The following is a 19399-nucleotide window of genomic DNA, read 5'->3' on the forward strand; positions in this document are numbered from 1 at the left end:
AAATTAGTTAGGGAAATTGGAATCAAGCATCTGGAAATTAATTGTCTTTAAATGGATTTTAAAAATAATTAAGAAACAAGTGTTTTAATTTAATAAGGACTAATTTGAAAAGTGGTCAAACTTGAAAGTTACCCGAAAGAAAATAACCCAAATTTCAAAAATCAATTTTTTTTTATTCATTCCATTTTAAACCCATCCCACGTTTTTTTCCCTCTCATAACTCTCTCATTTGAAAAAAAATTCCAAAAACAAATTTAAGCATTTTCTCTCCAAACAGCAAAAGCATATTGATTTTCTCACCTCTCAAACACTAGAGTTACTCTCAATTTTAAAGAAAACACTCAAACTCTTCTTCAATTTTTCTATTCTTCCCCAAAGGTTTTTCAAGCAATTAAAGCTTCAAATCTTTTTTCTTCTTTAACCAATGTTAGATTCTGATTCCTAATGATAATTCTATGTATGTTGCTTTTACAAATTAAGATTTGATCACTTATAATGAAATTTCTATGAATCTAAAGTTTTAAACCAAAATTAAGCTTGAAAATGGTGAAATTCAGATTTCTAAGTTAAATCACTATTTCTAAATGATTTTCATCCTACTTTGATGTGATTAAAATGTTTTTAAACTCAATTTAGTAGATCATTAAAGGATTTAAAGATTTGCTGAGTTATTGCTCTTGAATGTTCATGAATGGTGATTTTTTCAAAAAAACTTAAATCTAAGTTTCTAGGTGTTATAAATGTTTTAGATATATTCTAATATGATATATAAGATATTTAGAAGCATGTTTAAGCAATAGAAACAAGAGTCGAATAAGAAAATCAAGTATTTTGGTAAACTAGTCAAGTTTTCAATTAAGGAAAGGAGTGAACGGATCTGCATTTTTGTTAATGTTTGGCTGTGTTTGTAGCTGTAAATGACTATATTTTATTGTATTCAATTTATTTGTAAAGTTTCGGATCCATCGGAGTCTTCTACGAGTAAGGCAAAGGGCAATGAGAAACTCGTTTAAGCTTTGAAAATCGAGCGAAAGCTAATCGGTGAGCGATCTAGAATTATTGCTTGTAAGCACAATTCAATGAGTTAATTGAGAGCTTAGGTTAGCATAAATATTTATCCTAAGTTCCAAGTGTAAGCCTTCTTACTCAAACTTATGTTATTTTGCAAATAATGCTTATATGTTGTGAGAAAAGTATATGATGAGCTATTATGACAAAATGCTATGTGTTTATGATAGCATGATATGGGACTTGCTAGTTTTATGCACAATATGAGATCTATAGTGAATGTGACTCAATGAGAATTGTGTTGACACTTGAAAGTGCATTAAAAGTGATTGTGATAGTGTTGTGAATATGTTGTTTATGACAAGTGAAAATGTGCATGAAATAGTAAGTATTTGTGTAAAAGTGGATATGTTGGCCTCGTGATCTCTTGAAACCATTGGATATAATTGGGATATCATAATATTTGAGTACTTACATATGTGTTTGATATATGGGACATGTTGGAGAGATAAGGAATGTTGAGCTAAGCTCCATTCATTAGAACATGTTTAGTGTGTTGGTAAGTGTTAACTTATTACTTCACTCTATTTGAGACATGTTAGACTCTTTAAGTCATTGGTGTGTTAGAGATCAATGTATTGTATTTTCATACATGCTTCATAGTCATAAGATGCCAATGTATTGTTATTGAGTTATTGAACCATGATTAAATGTATCAAGAATGACTTTAGCATGCTTTCTTTTAACCTTTGATAATATGTTTAATTGTGGTATTCTTGAGCACTCATTGAGCTTTGTTAAGCTCACACTCGTGTTAAATACTTTTGCAAAGAAATAGCCCAATCAAGGAGGGAGAAGTGGACAAGCAAAGTAATCCATTCAAGGCAATTTGCTTGTGTATGTGTGTGGTTTTAAACTCTCTAAATAAACACAATGTGGGTTGCTTTTGAGGGATATAAAATTTTCTATTTGGTATTGTAAAAAGGGCTTTATGGACTATTTGTTTAATGACATTAAATATTGGTTGTATAATCTTTTGATTTCTTTTGAATAATTTTTGAAATGCATGATATGTGTTGGTTGTAGCGTAGGTGTTAGAAATGAATGGAGTTGGTTAGAATTTGATATGAGTGTTAGAATTGTATTATGGAAATGTTAACAAGTTTAAAATGACCAAATGGTATGAAATGAACATGTTTTACCTTTATAAAAACATGGTAGGCTGATTTGGGTATGTTGAGTAAATGAGTTGTAGATCATAGGATTGTATACTAGCACAACTAATTACTTGAGGTGTCAATTTTTCTAGGATGTATTATAATGTATTTGAGCATGTTTATGATGTATGTATGCTATATGACATGTTAGAATTGAGAAATAGGATTAAATGCATGAAGTGGTATGTTTAGTATTGTGCCAAAATGTCAAATGCAAGTTACTAGGCTGTTTTTGCAGAAATTACAGATGATGTCGCTATGAGGGATCGACGTTGGAACACCCTTTTTCATGTCATCGTGATGGGGGGCCTTCTCCAAATCACGTCAAGATGTGTTGTCATGACGTGACTCACTGTGTGTTTGAGTCTTGTTTTGTGAACTTTGCAATTTAGTCCAGAATTTTATGCAATACAATTGGATGTCCAAAATGCGATAAATGCTTTGAAAATTTTCATGACTGAGATTCAAATGCTTAATTTCGTAAGGTTACCTCAAATTTTGTAAAATGGTATTTTGAATATGTTTCTACCTTTATGATTTAGTCCATAAAATCTTTGTTTTAAAATTACTTGAGAAATAGTAATAATTTTATACTGGTTCTTTCAAATATTATTCTAATAAAATTCTAAAAGTTGAATGTATGTTTGATTTGGTGTTTATAAATGTTTTCGTATGCTGATAGTAAAATGACAATTTCACCCTTAGATGTTTGTTGAATGATTTTGTTAGATAAACATGTCTTATTAGGGTTTGTATGGTAATCCATGATTGTTTGATTGCTAATTATGCATAAAAATGTGTGGTGTGGAAGGTGATTTGTCGTGTGGTCATGTAAGTGACTAATGTGACGTTCCAAATTCAGGTTGGACCGTCCTGGTCGGGTTTGGGGTGCCACATTGCCACTGTTAGCTAATTGGTGACAAAAAAAAATTTGAATAGTTGGATGATCAATCTTTAACTTTTCATAGTTGGGTGACCAAGAAAGAAATTCACTAATTGTTAGATGACTACTAATATGGTTCACCCTAGTAAATTTAGAAAATGCTAGTAATTAAACCGTTTTAAAATCTTATTAACAATGAACATTGATAATGAAAATCAAATATTAATAAAATGATTTTTAACAAACGGAAAATTTGGATTGATGGAGAAAATTTTTAATTACATCGTCGTCAATCACTAAAGATTTTATGTTATAATGTAATAGCATTAGTAAGATGTTGTATAGTACAATCAACCCTCTCTATCACAACCCTATTTGTTTGTCCAAATTTTGCCTGTTATAGAGAAGTGACTGTTATACACCTACAACAACATGTAACATATAGAGAGAAAATTGTTGTGAGCTTACAATATAATTTATATCATGAATTTTCATCAAATAAAAAAAGTGATAATTATGTTAAAAATAGAAAGAAAGTGGGAGTCAAATCAACAAAATTAAAATGTGTCTAACAAGTGCATGTATTATTGCTTTTATGCATATTTTATTTTACATTGTTTCACATGATTAATTACAAAGTTCATAAATCTAGCAAGTTCAATTAATCAATGAGTTATCAAATTAAATGAATTAGTTTATCATGATTTACTAAATTCAAGTAATCAATTCATAAGTTTATGATGTTTCAAATTTATAGCAGAATATTTAATTAGGGAATTGAATTGATATCTTTAATTCCACTCATTGAAGATTATTTTCATTTAATAAACAATAATTAATAGGTTTGCTTATATGAAATAACTATAATTTTACATACAATTTTAGACCATATGTTGTTATAGAGATCTAATTTAATAAAAAGCATACTTCGTTACTATGCATATTGTTGTTATAAGTGAAAATTTATTATAAAGGGATAAAATAAAATATAAAAATCAATTCTTCTAGACACTTTTTCGTTATAGCGAAATGTTATTATAGTAGGTGGCTGTTATAGAGAGGGCCAATTGTATTACCAAAATATTTAACATGCCAATGTCCATGTAGCATTGTAATTTTTTTTTAAATATTAGAAAAATGAACTACACTTCAAGTTATTCTTTTTGAAAATTTTTATTTAGGTCACATAGTTTTGAAAATTTTACATTTTGATCATTAACAATTTTAAAATGATTAATATTTTCTTTTGACAATATGGAAATTTCATATTTTGATTAGAGTTTCTTAACTGACTAATGAATTCTGTGTAAACACTTGATTTTGTTTGGACTTTTTGTTTTGATAAACTGAAATTCAAATAAAGGGTTTAAGTGAACTATTGTGGTAAATTAATTTTTTAACCATTGCTTAACTAAATTAAATATCAATTTATTTTTTGCGTTAAAATTAATTGATTAAATTTGAATTTAGGGCCAAAATAAAATTTTAGATTTTAGTTGGTGGCTAAATTGAATTTTTTTACTTTTACTTTTGGGGCTTAAATGTAAATTTTCAAGAATTTTGGTGTTTAAAATGGAATTTTTCAGATTATTAATTGAGGATCAAAATTTTGTTTCAAATTTCAATTATTTAATTACAATGAATTAAATTATATCTCTTGTGTGTGGTGAGAAACTGTTTGAACAGTAAAACAAGATCTAATATAAAACTTAACAAACCAAGATCTATAAATGAAGAACAAAACTAAATGCGGAAGCATACTTGAATCCATCAATTTCTTGAAATCTTCAGATCTTATACTTTTGATCTTCCAAATTAACACACAAGTAATTCAAAGAAGGTGACTCTATCTTTTCTTAAGATGAGTTATTAGAAAAGTTACGTATGTGCAATTTGGGGACCATAATCCTAATATATAACTGTTGCACATTAACCCTAATTTCTAATCAGCCCATCATCAATTAGAAATTAGTTACTATAGTATCTACACATATTTGACCCATACTTTATTTAATAACTAAAGCATGATAAACCTTAACCAAATTATATCACTTTTAACTTGGGCTAGCATTTTATAATAGTAATTAATAACATGTAATTACTATTATTATATATGTGATATCCATATTTTCCAACAATCTCCTACTTGGACCACATATATATTAATTACTCTATAATTACATGTCATTATATAACCTTATGAACTCAAAACTTTACTATCATATCCAAAAGGTATTTCAAAGAATCTTGTCCATTGATTATGTTAACATAGAACCAAGACGGCTTTCGTTACATATATCGTACCTAAATCTATACTTTATCACGTATATTAACTTAACTAAATAACACAGATCAAGTATGGATGTGTAGCATGAAAATTACATGTAATGTGAACCAAAAATGCCTATTTCCAACTGGTCCTCGTTAGCCTTAGTGCGATCAAACCTTACCAAAATCAGAGTGTGAATAAACCAAATAAATTTTATTTTTGCAGAAAATAACCTTAAGTTGAAATAACAAAAAAATTGTCTACAATAGAAAAACATTTAAAATTATTAACTCCCACTAAAACTGAATATCTTGGAGTGTCATCACACACATATGAGCAATGTGCTCTTATAAAACCTTGGATATAGTTCCTTAGTAAATGGGTCCGCAATTATGGAGTTTTCCTTAATATGCTTTATAGGCACCTAACCACTATGACCTTTTACTTTAATAGCTAGGAACTTAAAGTCTATGTGCTTTGATTTTGATGTGCTCATGTTGTTATTAGAATAAAAGATTACCAATTATTGTCACAAATTGCACCCTAGTGACAAAATTTTGCATCAATATTTCATCAAAATTGGAGTCTGTATACCTGATAATCTCTAACTTATTAGGCCTTATATATGTGAGCATATAATCTTTTGTTCTTTGAAGATACCTAATAGCCCTCTTGACTACTATCCAATGGTCTATATCAAGGTTACTTAAATATCTGTCTAACATCCCAACAATGTACGCAATATCCGAACAAGTACATACTTGAACATACATTAGACTCCCAATAGCTGATACATAAGGAATCTTTTGCATTTCTTTAATTTCTAGGTTGCTTTTAGAGCATTGTGTAAGACTAAATTTGTCTCCTTTAGCAATAGGGGTGTCATCTGGTCTACAACCTTGTATGCCAAACCTTTTGAGTACTTTATCGATATAGCTCTTTTGTGACAATCCAAGAATACCCCGAGATTGGTCTCAATGTATCTGGATTCCTAAAACAAAAGAGGCGTCCCCTAGTTTTTTTCATCTCAAAATGCTTATGTAAAAACTTCTTGGTTTCGTGCAATAAGTCTATATCATTAGTGACAAGCAAAATGTCATTGACATATAGAACCAAGAATATATTACTTACCCTCATAATCATCTTGTTCTTCAAGGGGTTTCATTGAATATTTTTCTTTCTCATTTCACCACCATCATGTTTATCATCCTTCCATCTTTCATCTCTCTTTATTTATTTATTTATTATTATTATTGAAGTGTTCCTAACTTATTTATCTTTTAATTTTAGATTTAGCCTAATATTTTTAGGGAATATATTCGACTTTTCTCCTTCAAAAATCCATCACACGTTGCCTAAATCTATCTGTTAGAGTTGTGTTACCCAAATTCCTGTTAAAGAAATAAAATACAGTGGCACAAGTAGAATCCGTATAGAACTACTTTTCTTCTATTTGATATTGATTGTACAAGTAGAATCCGTATAAAACTTCTTTCCTTTTATTTGACATTGATTAGAATAAGGTTTTTCAACCTATAAATAGAAGTAGTTGAAACTCCTCTTGTATCATTTGAATTTCAATATCAGTGAATTTTATTCTCCTCTGCTCGTGGATTTCTCCGAAAGGCTTTCCATGTAAAATCTATGTGTTCTTATTTTCCTTTCTTATTGCTTTGCGATCGTTCTATATTGCCATTATTGACGTTCATGTTTTTACACTATCTCCTCTTATTTCCATCTCTTTCTTTTCAAATCTATTTTATTTTCATTCTTTCTAATAATTTGTTTGTTTAATTTTTATATTAAAATTTTAAACATTTTTAGCAACTTGAAATCGATCCATCTGCTGACATCTATCATTTGGTATAAGATTTTGGGATGTTGGTATCCTTGGTTTGCTAAAATTGTGTTCTTGCTTGTTGTTACTTGGGTGCCTGCCAAATAAGTTTTTTTTTTTACTTAGAAATTTGGTTCATTTTGTTCCAAAAGTGGGGTAAACTTATTCTTTTCAACCCCAAATTTTTTTCTTGATAGTTTTTAGTTGTATTGCATAGAAAAAAACATTTGCACAAAAATAATAATAAAAAAGTAAAGACAAACAAAACAAAAACAAAAACAAAAGAGAAAACAAAAAAAAATAGTTTTCACCATTTGCGTAACTTTTTGTAATTTTAGCATATTGGGAACGTGAATGAAAATTTAAGTTGCTTCCCAGTTTTGGAGTTTTTGGTTAAATCTTATTTCCTTTGACTCTTAGTCTTAAGTTTTCATTTGTTTAACTTTCTTTGCTTCTATTGCATTATCTAACACTTGTTTCTTGTGTTAGTAGGTACGACAATAATTGCACTTTCCTTCTTTCGTTCAACTTCAAATCTTTAGTATCGAGCTTTTTCTTGTCCTCCTAGTGCCTTAGGATATCGTTGTTAGTGAACGAACATAAATATATCTTTATGGAAGTTTACTGTTGAGTTCACTTTAAAGTTTACAAGATTTATTTTATGTTCTTAATCTTTGAATGTGTTATTTTTTGTAAGTTTTTTGTAAGTGCTAACTGTGACAGCCCTAAATTGACCCTAGTCGGAAAGTGGTTTCGGGACCACTAAACCGAGTCATAAAGATAATTAACCGTCATAGTTGATGCTCATTATATGTACATATGCATGTGTGAAAATTTCATGTTTGAATTTTGTTAATAGTAAGTGAATTTTATCAAATAGGACTTATGTGAGAAAATTTGGAAATGTGCTAGGCAAATGTAAAGTGGCCTAATAATGCATGTTGTGAAATGATGGGTTTGCATGTCAAATTACCCAAAATTAAAGCATAGTGGCCGGCCATGCTATGGGTGGAAACATGTTGTAAACATGTTGTGTTAGTGAGTTATGTTAGAAAGAATAAAAAAAGGGGTTAGGATTAAAGTAATGCAAAAAGGTGGAGTGATGAAAAAAAAAATGGTCTCATCCATGCCCCCCTTGCCGTGAATGGAAGAAAGAAAACAAAGAAAAAAAGTGTTCATCCTTGAACATCTTTGGCGAATAGAAGAAAGAAAGGAAGGAATGAGCTTGGAGAAAATCGGCTATGAAGCCTCACTAGATTAAGGTATGTTTAATGTTGCTTTGAAAGTTCATACATCCTTGGATGATTAGTCTAAATTCTAACTATCTCATGGATGGATTTGGGATTATTAGAGAGTTAGTATTCGACTAAGAGGCTTTAAAAGTTTTAGTTGAAGCCTTGAGACTATTAGCATGTTAGCTATATGGATGTGTTATGAGGCTTGAGGTGTTAGGTAAATTTGAACTCATCACCAAGTTCTTTAAGCAATCCAAGCTAAAAGTTTTGATATTGAGGTATCTTGAGCATCCAGCCATGGTAGGAAGTAGAAGGGAAAATATGGTTGTTGTTAGATGAAGTAGAGTCCAACAAATGAGCACATATGTGCATTAGTTGCTAGATGGAGAAGAATCGGCTAGCAAGTTGTGTGCTAAGGCCGAATATAATTTTGTATATTAATGAATAATGCATGTGTTGAATTGATGGAAAGGGAGAGGATGCTTTACTAGTGTATATATGTGTATTGGCCAAGTTTTGAACTTGAAACAAAATGGTGTTTAGTCAATACAAGTGACCATACTTGTAGAATGTATTAAGTGTTGCAATCGGCCTCAACATAGACATGTATGTTCGCCACATGAATGAGTACATAAGTTGATGTGTATGTTCGCCATAGGTAAGCATATTGATGGCTTTATCTTGACTTAGAAAATTCGCTAAGGGAATATTAGCTAATATGTTGAATTCGATTCGTGATTTCGTACATATGTGACTCTAATGTCTAATGTATATATGGGCTAAGTACCTTGAGCTTCTCTTTTGATGTTCGAATGAATTGTATTAAATTGCTTAATGTGATGAAAATGCGTATGACCATTTTGTATTTGAGCTAAAGGTGGCCATATGACCCATCAAATTCATTGTCATGTTCGCCATAAGCTAGCATAATGAGACTTTAATAAGTTAAATTTGTTTGAATTAGCTCAAGAGCTTAGAGGACCAAAGTTGGATAAGGAAAGGAAAAAGTGATCGAATAGTCAGCCAAATCATTCGACAACATCCGAGGTAAGTTTTCGAGTAATGGAGCTTAGATTATGATTCGATTAGATTATGTCTTAAGTAAATCAAAATCATGCTCTTTGTATGTGGCTATTGAGCCGAAATTTGTAAGTGTGATAAGTGTTTTGTGTTTGAGCTTTGGTAATGAAAATGAAATATGGATGTGTCATGATTTATTGATATATGTGCATGGTTATTCGAATGATATCCGGCTAAGTCCCAAGGCTTTTGTGCTAGGTGACTATAACCGGACTAAGATCCGAAGGCATTCGTATGAAGTTGCTATATCCGGCTAAGACCAAGGCATTTGTGCTAGCGATTATATCCGGCTAAGACCAAGGCATTTGTGCTAGCGACTATATCCGGCTAAGTCCCAAGGCATCTGTGTAGTGACCATATCCTGCTAAGACCAAGGCCTTGTGCAAGTAGTTATATCCGCTAAATCAAGATTACTTGAGTTTGGGAACGAGCGATCTGCTGTAATAATTTCAATTAATACGGTCGTAAAATCTCAACAACGAGGTATGTGTTGTACATGCATTGGATTAATTGATTCCTCTTAAATAGCATTCGCCACCGATTAAGGAGCTTCCGGTTTTGGTTAAGTTGATCCCTTATGTATGAATATAAGGGTTGGAAATGTGAAGTAGGACTGATTTTTGAGAATATATGTATATGAAATTATCCGCTTAGTTATATGAATGCTATACTTCATGGAGCCTAATTGCATTGCTCAAAACTTACTAAGCATTAAATGCTTACTCCGCTTTCTTTGAATCTCTGCTTTATAGATTTTGGTTCGTCACCATCGACTGGGAGTGTCAAGTCAAGTCGCCCACACTATCAAAGCCCTTTTGGTACACTTTTGGTTGAACTTTGAAATGGCATGTATAGGACTACCCGCTTTGTCGCTGGTCATGGACCCTTTGATTTTGTATAAATTTGGATAGCCATGCGAAAATGGCTTATATACACTTTGAGCTTAGTATTATAATCGTCTTGTATGATGTTCATTAAGAGGTATGGAAATGTTTGGGAACGATTAGCCATTGGAATGGTTAATCATGATCATATTTTGTGCTATTTATGCAAAAGGGCTAGTTGAATCATGGAAACTATGTAATGGGTAAAGTCTACCTTAAAAATAGATGCCGATAGCAGAAGTGATGTGAATGTGAAAAATCACTAAAATAGTAGGAATGGAATTATATAGTGAATAAATTATGTAATCGAACCTTGATGAATCTATTTTCATAGGAAAGTAACGAAACAATCATATGAACAGTATATTATGAGATATTTAAGTTTTCGTGAGACAGGTAACGGTTTCGGATTCCCTGCTCCAACTTTGGAAATTAATTATAAATTAACCAGAGATAATTAGAAGTCATATATGTATAGATTCCTTTTCGAGTATAGTTTCTATAGAAACAAACGGCATCAAGATTGAAACCCATGCATGGGAGATATCCAAGTCGTAATGAACAAAGGTCGTGGTAGTCGAACCTCAAACAGGGAGACTTTAACTAATAAACTGTACTAATTGACTCAACCAAAATTCTAGAAAAAACTTGTAGATGAAAATATGAGTCTAGTTTCATGAAAAATTTATTTAAACTGGTTTTCGAGTTTTGAAACTCAAGATATGATTTTTAAGGCGACAATGATGCAAGAACTTGACTTGTCTGGAAAATTTTCAAATGGACTGTGAAAATAAGTGGATTAAGCTCGTTAACCCTCGTGTCCGACTCCAAGAACGGTCTCGGTGCGAGGTGTTACAATTTTATTGGTATCAGAGCTACGGTTTAGTCGATTCTAGGACTACCGTAATGCGTTTGGGTCTAGCTATACATGCCATTTTATGTGATTATTTGATAGTGTGGTGATTTCTGACATTTGCAAATGTGTTTATTTATAGTAATGGATCCCGATCCCGACCGAGCGGTAGCTGATGATCTTGAGAGTGTAGCGCCTGCTCCCGCACAAGGGACAGCGCCGGCGGACTCTCAACCTAATGCTAGTAATCCGAATGATGAAGCTAGACAAGCTTTCTATAGCGTGATGAATGATTGGTTCAACCAATACATTCGAACTAATACGGCTGTTCCACAACCTCCATTCCCGACAAATACCACCCCCGCACCTACAATACCTCCAGTAACTGACCAAATAAGGTCAAATAAGCCCCCAGTTGACAGAATCCGAAAACACGGGGCTACTGAATTTAAAGCTACGGACAGCGATGACGCCGAGCAAGCGGAATTTTGGTTGGACAACACTATCCGGGTACTCGATGAGCTATCTTGCACACCCGATGAGTGCCTAAAGTGTACTATCTCCTTGGTACGTGATTCTGCCTACTATTGGTGGAATTCGTTGACTTCTGTTGTGCCCAGAGAGCAAGTAACTTGGGAGTTTTTCCAAACTGAGTTTCGAAAGAAGTTTATCAGTCAGAGATTCATTGATAAAAAACAGAAGGAATTTCTTGAACTTAAACAATGTTCCATGTCGGTTACCGACTATGAACGAAAATTTTAAGGCTTAGCCAGACGCGAGAATGCATTTCTTCGTGGCCGTGATGTGTAAACGTTCGAGGATGGGTGAATGATGATATAAAGTCAGTATGTTGGCATTTTGGAAATCGAGAATTTGTGGCACTTGTCGAGCGAGCTTGCAAAGCCGAGGAGCTCAAGATGGAGAAAAGAAAAGTGATATGGGAGCAAAGGAGTTTCAGAAGAGGTCTTGGGAGGCCCTTTCAACACCATCGAAGAAATTTAGAGATGATTTAGGCCGATCTAGAAACACTTCGGCTTTTCTAGACGAGATCGCGATCGACCCCTATGAGTGCACGAGTCACTTGATCGCCAATCTTTGGAACCGATCGTCGAGACAGAGCGGAGTGCCAGATTGTGGTAAATGGAATTCGGGAGTTGTAGATTCAATGACCGCCTCATTATAAGTGCGGGCGATTGACCACTTCATTAAAATTGCCCGAGGTTGTCCGAATGAATGCAAATCGAGTGGGAAACCGGTGCTACCATCGCCGAGGTAGACCATCTAGAAATACGGCAATGCTAGTGGTGGTCGAGAGGATCTAGAGATGCTACGACCAGATCCGAGGCTCGTGTCTCTGCTAGGGCTTATGCTATACGCCAGCACGCGAGGATGCTTCCTCGCCGATGTTATTACCTGTACTTTTACTCTCTTTGATACTAATGTGATTGCTTTGATTGACCTGGTTCTACTCATTCTTATATATGTGAAACCTTAGCATCCAAAGAAGACTTTACCTATTGAGTCTCATCGAGTTCGTAATTCGAGTCAAATCCTTGGGTCGTTACGTGCTTGTCGACAAAGTGTGTAAGAAATGTCCCCTAGTAATTCGAGGTTCCTGTTTTCCGGCGGACTTGATGCTTTTGCCGTTTGATGAATTTGATGTTATTCTTGGTTTGGATTGGTTGACCGTGCATGATGCGGTTGTGAATTGCAAAAGCAAGACTATTGATTTGAGGTGCGCAAGTAATGAGATAATCCGAGTTGAGTCTACGAACTTAAAGGGGTTGTCAGCTGTAATATCATCAATGTTGGCTCAGAAATATGTAAGAAAGGGGTGCGAAGCATACCTTGCGTATGTACTTGATGACAAAGAATTAGAAAAGAAACCCGAATCTGTGCCGGTGGTTTGTGAATACCCGGATGTTTTTCCCGAAGAATTACCGGGTTTACCACCTGTTCGAGAGGTAGAGTTTAGTATTGAGCTTGTACCTGGGACTACGCCAATTTCGATAGCTCCGTATTGTATGGCACCAACCGAAGTTAAAAGAGTTGAAAGCTCGATTGCAAGAGTTGACGGATAGAGGTTTCACTCGACCAAGTTTCTCACCTTGGGGTGCACCAAGATTGTTTGTGAAAAGAAGGACGGAACCATGAGGTTGTGCATTGACTATCGTCACCGAATAAAGTGACGATAAAAATAAATATCCGCTACCGTGTATTGATGATTTGTTTGATCAACTAAAGGGAGCCTCGGTGTTTTCAAAGATAGATTTGAGATCGAGTTATTACCAGCCATGAATTCGAGATTCGGATATACCCAAAACCGCTTTCGAATCGAGATACGGCCACTACGAGTTCTTAGTGATGCCGTTTGGGCTCACTAATGCCCCTGCGGTATTTATGGATTTGATGAATCGGATCTTCAGACAGTATTTGGACCGGTTCGTAGTTGTGTTCATTGATGACATCTTGGTCTATTCAAGAGATGAGACCGAACATGCTGAGCACCTGAGGTTAGTGTTGCAAATTTTACGGGATAAGCAGCTATATGCTAAGTTCAGTAAGTGTGAGTTCTGGTTAAGAGAGGTTAGCTTCTTGGGTCATGTGGTATCCGTGACGGTATTCGAGTTGACCGAGAGCAAAATTTTAGCCATACTTAACCGGAAGCCTCCGACAAATATTACCGAGGTTCGAGCTTTTTGGGACTTGCTTACATTACCGATCGTTTGTAAAGGTTTCTCGATGATAGCCACACCAATGACGGTTACTTCAAAAGATGTTAAGTTCGAATGGACGGAAAATGTCGAAAAGTTTTGATCAATGAAAACTTATTTGACTGAAGCTCCAATTCTAGTGCAAATTAATCGTGCAAAGAGTTTGTCATTTATAGTGATGCCTCCCTACTTGGGTTGGGTTGCGATTGATGCAAGAAGGTCGAGTTGTGGCCTATGCGTCGAGACAACTGAAGCCACATGAGAAAAATTATCCGACCCATGATCTCGAACTAGCTGCCATCGTATTCGCTTTGAAAATATGGCGACACTACTTATTTGGGGAGAAGTGCCATGTATATTCGGATCACAAAAGTCTCAAATATTTGATGACTCAAAGAGACTTGAATCTGCGACAAAGACGTTGGCTCGAGTTGTTAAAAGATTATGAGCTTGTCATTGACTATCACCCGGAAAAGCTAATGTGGTTATGATGCCTTAAGTCGTAAATCACCGCTTGCTTTACTGACGATGAATGTACACTTGTCCGTTCTATCCGAAAATGTGTTAGTGGCAGAATTAAAGGCCAAACCATTGTTGATTCATCAAATTCGTGAGGCTCAGAAAGTTGATGATGAATTGGTTGCAAAACGGGTTGAATGTGTTCCGAATGTGGAATCAGAGTTTCAAATTGATGATGACGATTGTTTGAGGTTCAGAAATCGGTTGTGTGTTCCAAGAAATTCAGAACTCATTTCGATGATTCTGAACGAAGCTCATTGTAGTCGAATGTCAATTCACCCGGGGAGTACGAAAATGTACCACGACCTAAGACGTCAGTTTTGGTGGCATGGTATGAAACGAGACATTTCCGATTTTGTCTCGAAGTGCTTAGTATGTCAGTAAGTGAAGGCGGAACATCAAGTGCCTACGGGTTTACTTCAGCCGATCATGATACCTGAATGGAAATGGGATCGAGTCACGATGATTTTGTATCTGGGTTGCCAGTGTCGACAAGTAAGAAGGATGCGATTTGGGTTGTTGTTGATAGACTGACTAAGTCGGCTCACTTTATCCCCGTACGTGCGGATTTTTCATTGGATAAACTAGCTGAATTGTATGTTTCTCAGATTGTGAGATTACACGGGGTACCGATTTCTATTGTGTCGGATAGAGATCCGAGATTCACCTCGCGATTTTGGAAGAAATTACAAGAAGCTTTGGGTACCAAGCTGCATTTTAGCATCGCTTTTCATCCCCAAACCGATGGTCAATCCGAGCAGATAATTCAGATACTCGAGGATATGCTGAGATGCTGCATCCTTGAGTTTAGTGGTTTATGGGAATGGTACTTACCGTTGATCGAATTCGCTTACAACAATAGTTTTCAATCAAGTATTAAGATGGCACCTTACGAGGCTTTGTACGGGCATAAATGCCGCACACCATTGTTTTGGACCGAGCTCGATGAAAGAAAAATTTTCGAGTTGATTTGATTAGAGATGCTTTGAGCGAAAGTAAAAATAATTCGTGAAAGTCGAAAGGCGACCACAGATCGTCGTAAATCGTATGCGGATTTGAAACGAAAGGACATTGAATATCGTGGAGATAAAGTGTTTCTTAAAGTTTCACCTTGGAAAAGATACTCGATTTGGGCGTAAGGGCAAATTGAGTCCGAGGTTCATCCGCCATATGAAATATCCGAACGAGTCGGTCCATTATGTGTCGATTGATTTTGCCCCCTGAACTTGAAAAGATTCACGACGTCTTTCATGTTTTGATGCTTCGACGTTATAGATCTGATCCATCACGCATAAGTAATCCATCAGAGGTTGAAATTCAACCCGATATGAGTTATGAAGAAGAACCGATTCGTATCTTGGCTCGTGAAGTGAAAGAGTTACGAAACAAAAGGGTTCCTTTAGTGAAAGTGTTATGGCTCAAACACGGGATGGAAGAAGCTACTTGGGAAACCAAGAACTCTATGAAAAAAACGTTACCCAAACCTGATTACCGGTAAGATTTTCGGGGACGAAAATTTCTTAAGTGGGGGAGAGTTGTGATAGCCCTAAATTGACCCTAGTCGGAAAGTGGTTTCGGGACCACTAAACCGAGTCATAAAGATAATTAACCGTCATAGTTGATGCTCATTATATGTACATATGCATGTGTGAAAATTTCATGTTTGAATTTTGTTAATAGTAAGTGAATTTTATCAAATAGGACTTATGTGAGAAAATTTGGAAATGTGCTAGGCAAATGTAAAGTGGCCTAATAATGCATGTTGTGAAATGATGGGTTTGCATGTCAAATTACCCAAAATTAAAGCATAGTGGCGGCCATGTTATGGGTGGAAACATGTTGTAAACATGTTGTGTTAGTGAGTTATGTTAGAAAGAATAAAAAAAGGGGTTAGGATTAAAGTAATGCAAAAAGGTGGAGTGATGAAAAAAAAATGGTCTCATCCATGCCCCCCCCTTTGCCGTGAATGGAAGAAAGAAAACAAAGAAAAAAAAAGTGTTCATCCTTGAACATCTTTGGCCGAATAGAAGAAAGAAAGGAAGGGAATGAGCTTGGAGAAAAATCGGCTATGAATGCTCACTAGATTAAGGTATGTTTAATGTTGCTTTGAAAGTTCATACATCCCTTGGATGATTAGTCTAAATTCTAACTATCTCATGGATGGATTTGGGATTATTAGAGTTAGTATTCGACTAAGAGGCTTTAAAAGTTTTAGTTGAAGCCTTGAGACTATTAGCATGTTAGCTATATGGATGTGTTATGAGGCTTGAGGTGTTAGGTAAATTTGAACTCATCACCAAGTTCTTTAAGCAATCCAAGCTAAAAGTTTCGATATTGAGGTATCTTGAGCATCCGCCATGGTAGGAAGTAGAAGGAAAATATGGTTGTTGTTAGATGAAGTAGAGTCCAACAAATGAGCACATATGTGCATTAGTTGCTAGATGGAGAAGAATCGGCTAGCAAGTTGTGTGCTAAGGCCGAATATAATTTTGTATATTAATGAGTAATACATGTGTTGAATTGATGGAAAGGGAGAGGATGCTTTACTAGTGTATATATGTGTATTGGCGAAGTTTTGAACTTGAAACAAAATGGTGTTTAGTCAATACAAGTGACCATACTTGTAGAATGTATTAAGTGTTGCAATCGGCCTCAACATAGACATGTATGTTCGGCCACATGAATGAGTACATAAGTTGATGTGTATGTTCGCAATAGGTAAGCATATTGATGGCTTTATCTTGACTTAGAAAATTCGCTAAGGGAATATTAGCTAATATGTTGAATTCGATTCGTGATTTCGTATATATGTGACTCTAATGTCTAATGTATATATGGGCTAAGTACCTTGAGCTTCTCTTTGATGTTCGAATGAATTGTATTAAATTGCTTAATGTGATTAAAAATGCGTATGACCATTTTGTATTTGAGCTAAAGGTGGCCATATGACCCATCAAATTCATTGTCATGTTCGCCATAAGCTAGCATAATGAGACTTTAATAAGTTAAATTTGTTTGAATTAGCTCAAGAGCTTAGAGGACCAAAGTTGGATAAGGAAAGGAAAAAGTGATCGAATAGTCACAAATCATTCGACAACATCCGAGGTAAGTTTTCGAGTAATGGAGCTTAGATTATGATTCGATTAGATTATGTCTTAAGTAAATCAAAATCATGCTCTTTGTATGTGGCTATTGAGCCGAAATTTGTAAGTGTGATAAGTGTTTTGTGTTTGAGCTTTGGTAATGAAAATGAAATATGGATGTGTCATGATTTATTGATATATGTGCATGGTTATTCAATGATATCCGGCTAAGTCCCAAGGCTTTTGTGCTAGGTGACTATAACCGACTAAGATCCAAGGCATTCGTGCAAGTTGCTATATCCGAGCTAAGACCAAGGCATTTGTGCTAGCGATTATATCCGGCTAAGACCAAGGCATTTGTGCTAGCGACTATATCCGGCTAAGTCCCGAAGGCATCTGTGCTAGTGACCATATCCTGCTAAGACCAAGGCCTTGTGCAAGTAGTTATATCCGCTAAACTCAAGATTACTTGAGTTTGGGAACGAGCGATCTGCTGTAATAATTTCAATTAATACGCTCGTAAAATCTCAACAACGAGGTATGTGTTGAACATGCATTGGATTAATTGATTCCTCTTAAATAGCATTCGCCACCGATTAAGGAGCTTCCGGTTTTTGGTTAAGTTGATCCCTTATGTATGAATATAAGGGTTGGAAATGTGAAGTAGGACTGATTTTTGAGAATATATGTATATGAAATTATCTGCTTAGTTATATGAATGCTATACTTGATGGAGCCTAATTTCATTGCTCAAAACTTACTAAGCATTAAATGCTTACTCCGCTTTCTTTGAATCTCTGTTTTATAGATTTTGGTTCGTCAGCTATCGGACTCGGGAGTGTCGAAGTCGAAGTCGCCCACACTATCAAAGCCCCTTTTGGTACACTTTTGGTTGAACTTTGAAATGGCATGTATAGGACTACCCGTTTTGTCGTTGGTCATGGACCCTTTGGTTTTGTATAAATTTGGATAGCCATACGAAAATGGCTTATATACACTTTGAGCTTAGTATTATAATCGTCTTGTATGATGTTCATTAAGAGGTATGGAAATGTTTGGGAACGATTAGCCATTGGAATGGTTAATCATGATCATATTTTGTGCTATTTATGCAAAAGGGCTAGTTGAATCATGGAAACTATGTAATGGGTAAAGTCTACCTTAAAAATAGATGCTGATAGCAGCAGTGACGTGAATGTGAAAAATCACTAAAAATAGTAGGAATGGAATTATATAGTGAATAAATTATGTAATCGAACCTTGATGAATCTATTTTCATAGGAAAGTAACGAAACAATCATATGAACAGTATATTATGAGATATTTAAGTTTTCGTGAGACAGGGCCAGAACGGTTTCTGGATTCCCTGTTCAGACTTTGGAAATTCATTATAAATTAACCAGAGATAATTAGAAGTCATTCCATATATGTATAGATTCCTTTTCGAGTCTAGTTTCTATAGAAAGAAACGAAATCAGTATTGAAACCCTGTACTGGGAGATATCCAAGTCGTTATGCGCAAAGGTCAGTGTAGTCGAACCCTGAAACAGGGGAGACTTTAACTAAAAAACTGTACTAATTGACTCAACCAAAAATTCTAGAAAAAAACTTGTAGATGAAAATATGAGTCTAGTTTCAGGAAAAATTTACGAAACTGGTTTTCAAGTTTTGAAACTCAAGATATGATTTTTAAGGCGACAGTGATGCAGTAACCAGCTTGTCTGGAAAATTTTCAAATGGACTGTGAAAATAAGTGGATTAATCCCGTTAACCCCTCGTGTCCGACTCCGGCAACGGTCTCGGTTACGAGGTGTTAC

Source organism: Gossypium arboreum, chromosome 8, assembly GCF_025698485.1.
Source record: "Gossypium arboreum isolate Shixiya-1 chromosome 8, ASM2569848v2, whole genome shotgun sequence".
NCBI classification, from domain to species: domain Eukaryota; kingdom Viridiplantae; phylum Streptophyta; class Magnoliopsida; order Malvales; family Malvaceae; genus Gossypium; species Gossypium arboreum.